The sequence below is a fragment of the Equus asinus genome, chromosome 26 (assembly GCF_041296235.1).
Source record: "Equus asinus isolate D_3611 breed Donkey chromosome 26, EquAss-T2T_v2, whole genome shotgun sequence".
Lineage (NCBI taxonomy): Eukaryota > Metazoa > Chordata > Mammalia > Perissodactyla > Equidae > Equus > Equus asinus.
Window position 1 is genome coordinate 27,262,743 of NC_091815.1, and position 13,522 is coordinate 27,276,264.

At 43.7% G+C, this 13,522-nt stretch overlaps 2 long non-coding RNA genes across 17 annotated transcripts in view; one reads left to right on the forward strand and one right to left on the reverse strand.

The window, feature by feature from the left end:
- Nucleotides 1-13,522, reverse strand: part of LOC123281330 (uncharacterized) — a 222,573-nt gene that overhangs the window by 99,537 nt on the left and 109,514 nt on the right. For 2 of the 14 annotated variants that reach the window (XR_011498593.1, XR_011498589.1), the window contains exon 5: nt 3,829-3,935. The exons of the other annotated variants lie outside the window; for them this stretch is intronic. This is a non-coding gene — a long non-coding RNA (uncharacterized lncRNA). The remainder of the gene's footprint in view (nt 1-3,828; nt 3,936-13,522) is intronic. 14 annotated transcript variants of the gene reach the window in all.
- LOC123281332 (uncharacterized) overlaps nt 1-13,522 on the forward strand; it is a 32,451-nt gene that overhangs the window by 13,664 nt on the left and 5,265 nt on the right. For 2 of the 3 annotated variants that reach the window (XR_006520768.2, XR_006520767.2), the window contains exon 1: nt 340-1,541. The exons of the other annotated variant lie outside the window; for it this stretch is intronic. This is a non-coding gene — a long non-coding RNA (uncharacterized lncRNA). Of the gene's footprint in view, nt 1-339; nt 1,542-13,522 lie in introns of those variants that run through there. 3 annotated transcript variants of the gene reach the window in all.

Here is a 13,522-nt window from a genome sequence, read left to right on the forward strand (position 1 = left end):
TCAGACAATATTAAGAATATAACCCCACCCCACCCTTCACCATATATGAATGCTGGGAGCTACAGCATACATTTGTGTCTCTCTGTGCCCTGTGTGTTCTGTTAGGCTCAATGGGTAATGAAGAAGAGATGAAGCAGAGACTCTGAAGTTTATGAGAATTTTCTGGTATCTGTTTCAGGGACCCACAGGCAGGAAATAGGAAAGTTATCGAAAAAATCATAACCCACTCCGGAAATGTTCATGATGCTCAGGGGTAGATTGTGGAAGAGGGGGGAGAACAGGGAGGGAAGTCCCATCAAACCAAATCATGAGAAATCTGTGCAATGGCAGGGAACCTACCAAGCAGGCCGTCCTTCCCCAGGGCCCAGGGGGCCCCGGGCTCCAGAGACTCTCTTCACCACACCCACAGTGGGCATCTTCAGGCCACTGAAACACAGAGCTGTGCAAGAGGAGGCACAAACAAAACCAACTGCCTGCTCATTTGGGGGAAGGCAGGCACATGAGACAGAAATAAAGAAGAAGCATCCAGGGCTCTGCCACACCTGCCCCCGCCTCCCTGCTGCTAATCACAGAAGCAGAACTTGAGAGCAAGAAGGAACATGCACGATGATCCCACCCAAATCCAACAATTTTCAGATAAGAAAACTCAAGTGCAGAGTGAGGGAGTGACTTTCCCAAGGTAACAAAGGAAACTGATAACTTAGCTGATACGGAACCAGCTCGCTTCACTCTCAGCCCAGGGTCCTCCCCACACCTCTGGATCTCCCCAAGGCCACAGTGTGTGAACAGCCCCAAAATTGAACCATGTAAAACTCTCCATTTTCCTCACTCAAGGTAGAGAGTGTAAGTGGATCAGCCCTGCAAACTTGCTAGTGGATGAGAGAAAGATTCACATTTCCTCCTGTTTATCAGCATCACCTGGTTCCGAGCCCTTAGGGAGATTAACCCTCCATTTCTGAAATGATGAGGACATGTGCAGACCACCGCTGTGGGTGACAGGGTTTCCACTTTATATCCCAGACTGCAACTCCACTCTCGCCACCACTGCTCTCAGTATGAAGCAGTTAAACTTCATGGAAAGTTCCCCCTCCACATGAGAGCCTGGCTGGGCTTGAGAGGAACCACAGGGCAACTGCTCCTCTTCCAGGGCACATCCCCCACTAAGCACCAAACCACACCATGTTCCCCTGTCCTCCTCTGTCTCTGTCTCACCCAGGTGGTAAGCTACCCAGGTGTCAAGCAGAGAAGTGAAACCCACCCCTGAGTGGGAGTGGGTGGGGTGAGGTTAAAAACGGGAGAGAAGCAAATGAAGGGTGAAAGGAAAATGTAAATAAAAGATACTGCCTCAAAATACCCCTTCCAGCATAACATCTGCATGACTTCATCCATTCTCGGAGTGGAATGCACCCTCCAACACCCCAGAGAAACAAAGAAACATAGACTACAATTTCACTTTCAGAAGGACAAGACCCAAACTGCAGGGGACTAGAGAAGCCAAGATTCCAGTGCCTTCCAGAACCCAGACACCCAGCCCCAACTCAGTAAGTCTCAAATATCAGTGTTTGAGAAATTCTGCTTTCAGTTGGTCCAAGGTGAGACCTAAGATCTCAATTTTTAACAATCATCTCAGATAATTCTGATACAGATGATCTGAGAACCACTCTACGAGAAGTCCTACTATATCACTTCCCCACTGGACTGCTGAGAGGTTAAGAGCACCCGCTATGGAGTCCCCCAGGCAGTCTGGCTGCAAATTCTGGCTCTAACTCATGAACTGCAAGGCCCAGCACGAATGACTACCTTAGTCCCCTCATCTGTAACATACTAATAAAAGCACCTACTGCCTGTGCTCTTGTAAGGATCAAATGAGATAATCCAGTTATTTAAAATATTTAGCATACTGCCTGGCATGTAGTAAACACATGGTATTTGTTGGCTATAACTTGTTCTATTACTACCCACTTAGTTGTTCTAGTTGTCAGTTGTACAATAATTAGTAAATACACTATGTTTTTCGGCTATTAGTGTTTTATGTTGCAATATGTACATATAAAACTCATTACTCCCAGGAAATTGACAGGTCAAGTAATTTTTAAGCTACAAGGAGCCTTCCAAGGAGATTTCCAGCCTAGCAGCCTAGCTATTAGCTTAATCCTTCTAAATTACTTCTTCTCCTTTGCCCTCCTAGTCTCACCTTTTCCCTTTCTGCCCCATGGACTTGGTGTTCTCAACAAAACTTTAAATTTACATTGTGCTTTTAAGTTTTATAACGAGTGTTAAAGTGTTTTATAGGATGTGGTTTGATTGCCTGCTTTTCTCTATTATCTTTTCCAAAAGTCCTTTCTTTCTTTTAGGCAATTAATATGTGACTCCCACGCTAAGAATATCTGTCTGGGACAAAACCTTGCAAAGTCACTCTGATCAACAGAGAAAATGCTGAAGGAGAGTAGAACCCAGCCTTGTAGCTTATGAAAAGGAGACCAGGCTGAGCAGTACCCCCCAGGCACAGACTCTGAGCTCATTCCCTCTTCTCCATCTCAGCCTCCACTGCTTACTTGCTCTAAACCCAGTCTCCTTCTAGAGCTTCTCCCCAGTGCCCATATAGTATTTCCACCTAGACAGTCCCTAGTCATAGTATCTAAACATCCAAAGCTGAGTTTAGCATCTCACCCCCTAGCCAACCAATACTTCATCCTTATCTCAGGGCTAATGACATCTGATCCACCCAAGAGCTCAAACTGAAAACAGCTCTGAATCATCTTCTGGCCTCCTCCTTACCACTCCCTCCTCTCTGGTCACTCACCAAGGCCCGTCAATTCTTCAAATGGCTCTCCTGTCCCCTGTTCTCCATGTCCTCTGACCTCCCAGTTCAGATCTCAGACTCTCATGCGGACTCTCCTCTTCCACAGTTCTCCCAATAAATCAGCTGTCAGAGTGCATGTCCCAAAACACAGGTCTGACCAGGTCACTTTCCACTTAATGCCTCTGGTAGATCCCCACTCACAAGAGTCCCCCCACTCCTTAGGCTAATCGTCAAGACTTTCACAAGTTGGTAGGACCCCATCCTTCCTGCTACCAAAGAGAGCTCCAGTATAAAACGAGGCCAAAAGTAGCCACCCACTCCACTCTAGCCTAAAAGGCCAGCCAACTGGATACATGATACCTGGCAGTTGGTCCCCTCTCATACAGACTTTAACCAAATTTATTGTATCTTTGTGGTGGATCCTTGGGCTCTGAAGGGATGATACAGACTTCAGTGAGGAAGAGGAAAGACAATGCACGGCCAGGGCATTCAAGCTGTAGGGCTTGAGTTCCTCTAGTCAAATCTCCCCATTGTGCGGCAGGCAAAACTAAGGCCTAGAGAAATAAGTCTCCTCATTCAAGGTCAGAGCTCAGTCACCAGCACCAGGACCCAGATGTCCTAGCCCATAAATCTGCTTCTTCTGCCAACAGGCCTAGAAGACTTTCCTGAGCACAACTGTCTGGGGTCCCCAAAAGCTTCCCGTTTCCATGGTCACAACTTAGGACCCCTATGCCACCCACAAGCCTGCAGATTCCAAGATGACCTGGAAGGGACAGAACAGGAAGTCTTGAGCTTTGGCACAAGTTCAGGTGAAACTCCTGGGCCCGAACACAAAGGGCCTTTGACTGTAGAAAAAAGTAGGCCCATTGTCTTGTGGGTGGAACCAAATCATAGCAGGAGCAAGGAAACCAGCTTTGTACCCAGAGATCAGGACTTGGCCCTAAAATCCCAGCATGGAGCGGAGGAAGGGAGAAAGGAACACACACTTTAATAGAGGCAGTTAAGTAACAACAGTTCTTACTTACCCCTGTTTTTTCTCTTTTATTGTTATTGGCTTTTTTCCCTCACAGAGCACTCTGCGTGGCCTCTGAGTCCCCAGGGATCTAGGAGGGCCAGGAAAAGGTCTGGCTTTCTAGAGGGCAGAGGAATCAAGATGAGATTTAGATGGCTCTATTATGAGATGATTAGTAGAGAAAGGAGCCACATTATCATTTCCCCAATTGCTGGTGAAAGAAACAAAAACAAAAACAACTAAAAGAGCTACACATCCACCCCTCAACAAACAAAACAAACTCTCCTGCAAAATACAGGGGCCTATTTGGGGATGTGGACCCTCGCCACTTCAGAGGTGCAAGAAACAAGAGGAGGGAAAAGTAGAAGAGCCTGAGCCTTAAACAACAAATATTTCAAAACGAGCACATTCTCCACAGCTACCAAGTCCAAAGCTACTTTATATGTTTCTGAGTTGCCAGAATGTCTTGTTTCCCCCCAATAAAAGGTCTCTGACCATATTCCTTGGTGCCTAGAGGTGCATTCCTGAAGTGATGGACCATTTAGATTGAAGGACAAAGTCTCACGCTTCCCCTCAGGACAAAGTCTATCATTTCTCCTCTCCTTCCCTTGCACAAGCTGTACCACTACCTGCAACATCCTTCCTTCTCCTGCCCTTCCCCTTATCAAACTCAAATGGCATGCTCTTCTGGAGATCTTGAAGGAGCTCCCAAAGGCAAATGAATGGTTCCTTCTCTGTGCTCCCACAGTACATTGAACATACCTTTATTTATAACATCATGAAATAATTATATTTAATATTTTTATTTTGGAAAATTAGGATAAAATATGAGCAAGAAAATACCACCCATATTCCATTTTCCCCCTATAATCTAGATTTAACCATTGTTTAACATTTTGGCATGTATTTTCCAGTCTCTTTTTCTGTGTTGCAGACTGACCTTGCAGAATGCAAAGACTATATACTTTCTTTTTCCAGTTGTTATAGTTCTGGAGGTCAGAAGTCCAAAATGGGTTTCACTGGGCAAAATCAAGGCATCAGTAGGATGGTATTCCTTCTGGAGGTTCAAAGAGAAAATAACTTTCTCATCTGATCTAGTTTTTAGAGGCCACCTACATTCCTTGGATCACAGCCCCTTTCCATCTTCAAAGACAGTGAGGGCTGGTGAAGTCTTTCTCATGCAGTATCATTCTTCACTTATCAGGGCCCTTGAGGTTACATGTGGCCCGCCTGGATCATCTGGAGTACCCTTATCATCTCAAGATCCTTAACATCATCACATCTACAAAGTTCCTTTTCGCATGTAAAGTAACATTCACAGGTTCCAGGGGTTAGGATGTGGACATTTTGGGGAGGCCAGTACTCTGCCCACCACAGGTACACTTTCTAAACTTTACCCACAACAAAAAATTACTTTGTCTTCCTTCTTTTTCATTTTTCTTCTGATATGGAGGCAAGAGCACAAGCTTTGAGGTGAAACACACTAGCTCTGTCATTAATTGGCTGGATGACCCTGACTGAGTCACTTCACCTCCCTTAGACTCCTTTACTCAGCTGTAACACAGGTTAACTCTCACTGCATTAGGAAATGACAGTAAAAGAGTACATTAAGACACATAAGGCAGTAAACTTAGTGCTGGTATGTGATGAGCCCTCAGTAAACACTCTTTGCAATCCTTTCCTTTTGCCATCCCATTTTCTCTCACTCTTGCCCATCTTCTCCTTCACCTCCTTTCTCTTCAGTGACTTAGTCCAACCTCAGTCTAACCATTTAGCAAAGAAGGCCATACGATCCATCTCTTATGATTCTGCTTCAATACTTTTTAGGATGGAGCCTAATATCTACTTAAGGCAGCCCGCTATATTTATATGGAAAGGTCTGTTTCTTTAAAAAAAAAAGTCCTTTATGTTCACTTAAAACTTATAAATACTTCCTCATAGACATGCCAGTCCTAATTTTGCCCTGTTAATTTATACATTCATTAACTTGTTTCATCCTTCTTCAGTCTTTTTCTTTACACCTTATAAATAAGGACAGCACAGAGACAAAAGTAATGCCCATGCCACAATAGGGAATTCCTTTAGCAAGATGAATGCTATTTGAAAGACATCTCCTGAAATCCATCTCTAGGCCTGGCTTTCAGCAAAACCATTTAATTCTAGAACACATTCCCAGACCCCCAGGGACAATAACTGTGACAGAAGCCACACAACGTCTGAGTATTTCTGCTTTGGATTAAGACATTTTCCAGAATATTGTTCATAAGCTACTGCTATCCAACCCTTCCCCTCTACACTCTTCATTTTTATCTCCAGCTAGCCTACCAGGACCCCAGCTAGAAAATGCCTCTCCATGCTAGAAGACCAGGGTGGCACACAGTTACTCAGAACTCAGTATGTGCCAGGCACTATCCTTGGGGCTTCATATTATAGCTACAACCTTCACAAAAAAATCCCATGAGAGATATCATCCCTATTTTCACAGATTAAAAAAAACTGAGTCAGGGGCCGGCCCAGTGGCTGAATGGTTAAGTTTGCGCGCTCCGCTTCAGTGACCCAGGGTTTTGCCGATTCAGATCCTGGGCACGGACGTGGCACTGCTCATCAGGCCATGCTGAGGCAGCATCCCACATGCCACGACTAGCAGGACCCATAACTAAAATATACAACTATGTACTAGGGGGATTTTGGAAGGAAAAGCAATAAAAAAAAAAACCGAGTCAGAGAAGTTAAGTAATTTACCCAACATCACCCAACTTATAATTTAACCTCATCTCCCACCCATATACATGTTAATAAGTTAATCTTGTCAAGGACACCCTAAGATTTCTAAGCTCTCCTGAATAAAATCCACCTTCCAGAATGATGTTTGCCACCTCCATTTTCAAGACTCAACCGTCAGCATTTTCTTTTCTGTCTTGCCCTTCACTTACGCACCTCTTCCCTGACACTACACGCACAATTACACATCCCTTCATAAAAGTTCAATGTCTTTGGGGAAGAAACAGAGTCAGATACCTGGTCCCCATGAATAGTCATTTTTACTGAATTGTCAACTATTTGCACAGCCATTCTCTGGCCATAAAAATGGTGAACTAAGGAAAGATAGGGTAATGAGAAGGAAGCAGGAGGGAGAGTTCCTGCATTGGTCACTAAGGGGAGGAGACTCCAAATGCAGAAACAGTCATAAAACACACCCAGATCGTGTGGCCTTTGAACAATGGCAGCCCCACCTGTTTCTTTCCATGCCTATTGGCATCTGACTTCCTTCTCACCCTACTCTTTCCGGCCTTGTTTTCTCAGACCAACTAGAGGCCTGGGCCTGGGACCAAACCAGAGCACCCTGCACTGAGCTGTGTGGGTGGAGGGAGCAGAGAAGCGAGTAAAGTGTTCAGTTCATAGGGGACCTGACTCACCTGTGTCCATATCACTTGGGCAGGGAATGGATTATAAAAGGGCTGCTATGCAAGACTCATGGTTTAAGGAGTTTTACTAGGGAGTCACACTTCCTTAATGCTGTCTGAGAGGAAAGGGGTGGATGTGGGAAGCTTCACAGCTTTCTCCCATTTAGATACCCATTGTCCCTCCCTCTCCCTCTGTGGGGTTATGTTCCTCTATCCAGAGATCACTTATTTACTAAGTTGGGTCCCAGGAAAAAAATCGCGGTTGAATTCCTTTAAGCCCAAGCACTCAATTCAGTTCAAGAGTGTCTCTCATCTTAGTGATGACCAGACACAAACATCTTTTAAAAGCTTTGCAAGAAATTTTTTTTTTCAATTTTATTTTTTTTCCTTTTTCTCCCCAAAGCCCCCTGGTACATAGTTGTATATTCTTCGTTGTGGGTCCTTCTAGTTGTGGTATGTGGGACACTGCCTCAGCGTGGTCTGACGAGCAGTGCCATGTCCGCGCCCAGGATTCGAACCAATGAAACACTGGGCCGCCTGCAGTGGAGCGCGTGAACTTAATCACTCGGCCACGGGGCAGGAAATTTTGACAAAAGCCTTTGTACCACCCACAATCCCTCTGGGCACCACTGTGCTACACACAATAGGATGGAACATACTGTGTGCTGGGGACCTTTATGTTTGCACCTCATCTAACGATCACCATGATCCTTTGACATCAGGACTATTCTCCCTGTTTTGCAAATGAGAAACCAAAACCAAGAGGTTAATTAATGTGTCCCTTATCCAAGAACTAGGAAAAGATGGAACCAGGATTCAGACTCATATAGTTTTGAATCTAGAGCTCATGTTTTCACTCCACACCATCCCACTGACTAGAATTCAAAGATTGGAAAGATGGCTGCTTCTAACAGAAATGCTTATAAAAGTCTTGAGTGAAGAGACAGGATCTGAATGGGACTTACAATGAAGAATAATTCAGGAGGCTGAGCAAGAGGGCAAGGGTATTATAGAAAGAAGGAAAAGAACTAGAATCAATTCAGACATGAGAAAGTAAAATGCAGGTTAAGGTCTTACTGTGTAGATCAAGGGAGCCGACTGAGACCATGATACAGGGTTTTTGAATGGCAGCCTAAGGAAAGTGAACTTCATCCTGCAGATGACAGCAGTCACTGGAATGCTTTCAGAAGTTCAGGAACAGGACAATACAGCATTTTCAGGAAGATTACTCTGGAAATTACCAGGCAAGATGACTTAAGGAAGTGGTTCTCAACTCCGGAAACTAATTACCTGGAAGTTTCTTGCTTTTCTTTGCTTTTCTTTTTTTAACTTTTCCTTTAACATAATTTCAGACATTCAAAAATGTTCCAAAAGTAGTCAAAATTCCAATATACCCTTCACTCAACTTCCCCAAATATTAGTGTTGTAGATAACCTCAGTACAATTATCAAAATCAATAAATTATCATTGATAGAATACAGTGAACATTATCTACAGATCTCATTCAAATTTTATCAGCCTTCCCACTAATGTCCTTTGTCTAAACTAGGATCTAATCTAGGATCATACTTTGCATTTAGTTGTTTTATCTCCTTAGTCTCTTTAATGTGGGCCAGTTCCTCAGACTTCCTTTTACATTCATGACCTTAATATTTTTGAAGAGAATAGGCCAGTTATTTTCTAGAATGACCCTCAGTTTGGGCTTATCTAATATTTCCTCATGATTAAACTTAGGATATGAACTTTTGGCAAGAATACCACAGAAATGAGGCTATGCCTAGTCAGTCCATCATATCAGGTCCGTCATATCAATATCTTTCCTTACTGGAGATGTTAACTTTGAACACTTCACTAAGATTTCTCCACTATAAACTGAATATTTTATGTGGAAGCTTTTTAAAACTACAAATACCTGGGCCATACCATAGACCAAAGAATTCACACTTTCTTGGGATAAGGCACAATCATTAGTAGGTTTTGAATGTGCTGCAGGTGACTCTAACCAGATCCAGGGTTGGAAGCAACCATCTTAGAAAGTGAAGATTAGAATCCTGGAAATCAGCAAGGAAGCCAGTCCTTGGGCCTCTCTTTTTAAAATAGCAGCCAGTTCCAGGCACAGATAAACATATCTGGACTTTAGCATGGACCCATGGTAGGGAAAAGGAAAGGCCAAAAATCCCCTCATTGAGAAACTCACGAGTGAGTAGACTGCTGTCCAATAAGAAGAGAAGGCAGGACACTCAGTGAAGTGCCCAGCCCTCCTGGTCTACTTTCTCTCCAGACATCAGAGAAACCTTTGCTCCAGTAAAAACACACACCATAAAATTTTACTGTCATAAGCCTGATATGAGCTCCTAATTGCCACTGAGGGAGGGAATTATGGATCATGTGATATAAATATACCACCACACAGGCAAACACAAACACTTCCGGGTACAGCTGAATCAATAATTCACAGAATCTAGGTCAGAGGTACATAACATGCCTTAAACAACCTTGCCCTTGCCACTTGGTCTTTTGCGCTTAATCTTTTGTGAAATAAGAAAGTACGGACACTGTTTTAAATTTCATGAAATAGGAAAGTGTACACAACTCCTGTCACCAGACTGTTGAAGCAATTAATACCCTGCTCAACTTCTTTAGTGTTATTATCTTGGGGTTTCCATAAAGAGATTTCAGCAACCCCATCCTTGAAGGGGCTGTCTGATAAAATGTAAAGGAAACACAAATTTAACAAAAATCCAGAGGCAGGAAGGACACTGAGGAGAGCTAGCCCTAAAGTATCCAAAAACTAGCAGGATCTGGTGCTGCTGGTGCAGGAGGAGCCACTGCTGGTCAATAAGTGACAAAAGAGAAGGCAGCTCAAACACCTAGGGAGTACTAACAAAGACTTAACTCAACTACCTCTCAATTACTACACAGTCAATTATCCCTCAAGCCTCTCTAAGGGATTTCACTGACAGAGCTGGCACATAATTAAGTGCTAACACATGGGTGAAATAATTTATAGAAGGGTGGGATCAACTAGGTCAGGAATGGCTGGGAAAGGGTTCAGGAAACAGGTGGGATTCAGTTTAGCATTTGAATGCTTAAGTCTTAGGGAAACAGAAACAAGGAGAAACACAAACACAGGGAACCAGGTGTCAGACACCACTGTAGATGCTAGTTTTGAAGGAGATTTCAGGAATGAGAGTGGGTTTGCGTATGTTACTTTATTTACTCCTCTCAACCACTGTATGGGCTTATTTCAAAGGAGGATGGTGATCCTCAGAAAGTGAAGTAACTTACCAAGGTCGGTGGTGGATCTGGGATTAGAAAGTAGCTACATCCAACTCCAAAGCCCACGCCAATACCGCTACCACTGAGAGAGGACTGAACACAGTATGTTCAGGGCAGAGGAAGGGGCAGGGACGGCTACAGCAGAAAGACAGGGTTAAGACACAGGGCAGTTAGGTAAGCTTGCTAACATGGGACCTTGTGTTGTACAGCCATGAAAACTAGACAGAGACATTTGAACTTGGTCTTCTGGTTACAGAAGAGCCACTGAAAGTTTTGAGTAAGGGAGAAACCAAAGTGAAGACTGAGCAAAGACCAATGGGATTGAGGTGAAAATGGGAGTTCTGGGTTCCTAAGCTAATGAGATGCCACTAACAACGGTAAAGGGAGCCACACAGTATAATGAAGTGAGAAATGGACTAAGAGTCAGAAGCTTGGGTTTAAATGCAAAAAGTTATGTGATAAAGTCATGGATATGACAGACAAGTCACATTCTCTCTCTGGACTCCAGTTTCTCTTCATCCACAAATCGGGTGAAGTGAAAATTAATCTCTAAATGACCTCTAAAGTTTTCTTACTTCAAGTGTGGTCCACCAACCAGCAGCAAGTCATCACCAAAAAGCTTATGAGAAATTCAAAATCAGGCCCCACCAGAGAATCAGATCTGTAGTTAAACAAGATCCTCAGGTGATCGGTAAGTGCGTTAAAGTTTGAGACACTTTTCTAAAATGTTCAGACTCACCTCAACTCTGTCACTTCACAGGAAAAAGGAAAAACAAAACACAAATGTCTCCCTTCTCACTTCATCTGTACTCTTCCTAATCCTAACTTCTCTCAGATTTGCCCTCTTCGGGGTAGAGGTCTTAGGAACATCGGTGGGGCAACGCTGCCTCTTTGTGGTCATGATCAGTAAATGCACTTAATCTTAGCACACTCCGTAATGAAGGTGGGGTAGGATTGGCAGAGGGGGTAAAGTCCAAATCAGATTAGATAAGAGACTCACAACCAACCACGATGACTGGAAATAAATGTCAGACAGAGCTCAGCCTGCGTCATCATGTCACATTTCAAAGGGCAGTTTTTATAATACCTAATAAAATGTGGTCTTAGTGTGAAACCTGGGCTCCAGGCCTCAACGTGCCCTTACAACCTTCAAAAAAACGCACTGTGACAGTTATTTTCAGACCTCCAGGCCCTGCTGGAACTCTGCCAGTAAACTTGCAGTTTTCCAAGGAAACTAACTTTACTGTGTCAGCTGTTTCTCCTCCTGAGTCAAAATGGGTCTGATGCATACTCACCAGTCTTAGTCCTACTCTGCATAGGCACTGAAATAAGTTTAATACCTTTTCACACAACAGACCTTCAAAGACTTGTGAACAACAACCATGTACCCCTGGATCTTCTCTCAGCCATTTCCAAAATGACGTGTTTTGAAGTCCCTGCACCCCCCTATCATTTTACAGTGGGCAAGTGAAGTGTGTCAACCACAGGGGAAACTGAATTCTGGGAGTGTTCTAACTAGAGCAGCAGAGCCACAGGACCACCCGCTTCCCCGTTCTGGGCACTATACCTATATACAGAAAGCCAAAGGCCACTCAGCTGATTTGAGGTTACTGCTCTTCCTACTTGTGCTGCTGCTCAGGCCTCCCATGCTTGTGTAGGTGTATATTTTCTTTTAGTTTTATTTTTTAAGAAATATATATTAGAGTCTGCTATCTAATATGCACCTGAGAGACAAAGATGAATCAGACATGGTCCCCGCCCTCACTGAGCTCTGGGTTATGCAGGGAACCCAATTCTAAGCCAGACATTACAGTTCAGTGAGAAACACCTTGATATAGGTGAACTCAGACTTTTGTGGACCATCTCATCAACCCCATGAAAATCTTCCGCTCTTGGTTTTCTGGGCAGTTTTCCTCATTTCAAGCTCAAAGTTTTAAAAAAAGACAAAAGAAAAAATTTTTAATGTCCAGATGATCCTTTTGCAGTCATGGTTGAATTGGGCATTTCCTTCTGGCTAACCCAAGGTGTTGGAGGCTCCCACTTCATTCTTTATGTCCTCTCTCTCCTATTAGCACTCACCGCATGTGCACATACAGCAGCCAGGTAGCTGCACACTGACAGAAATTCTATCAAGTCAGGAAACTTGAGTTTTAGTCCTGTGGCTTTGAGGCTAACTGACAGTGTGATGTTGAACAAATCATATAACTTCCCTGCGCTGTAATTTCTACTTCCGTAAAATCGGGCAGTTGGACTAGATTTCCATGGGTCTATGTCTATAGTGAGAGCTTATCAGAGACACAATCCCCCCTTAATCCTCTTGGCAACCACCACCTGGCAAATATCAGGCACACATTAGGTGCTCAAATGTTCACTGAATGTGAGTACAAGTAAATGATGCTTATTAGAGCAACATGAATCACGGAATTGATTGACAAATATTTCTGAATGTCTGCTAAGTACACTATAGAGTGGGAAGACCAAATAGCTGTGGCAGAATAATATTTTCTCCCCACTTTCCCCTTACCTCTTTCCCAGCAGAGGGTTTTTGTAAGTCAGAGAGACTGTGCTGGCACAAATAATGTTCTGGAAGTGGGCTCTAAGTAGTTGACAATATTAACAAGAGGAAAGTCTGTTTGTCTTGGGAGTGTTTTATATCAATGGACTTGAGAGACCCAAAGCCCCCTCCCATGGTACATAGGACCCAACACCCCACCCCAAGTCTATGGAGGGAAACACCAGACAGAGTAAACTGATGGGGAGAGGGGACTTGGGGAGAGCAGAGGAGTAAACAGACTGGGACACCTGGAGGAAGGTCTGAGGAGGAGCTCCCTGATCATGAGCAGCCTCAGAGGGGACTGATGGCAACTCAGTGTGAAAAGCAAAGCACCCCCATAAGCTTCTATGTGTATGTGTGATCATTTATCAGTAAAATCTTCTTTCTGGTAACAGACTGCACTTTCACATGCTTTCTAACACTTCAGGCCTAGTTAAAGTGTTATAAAAATGTCATTCCGTTCAACAAGC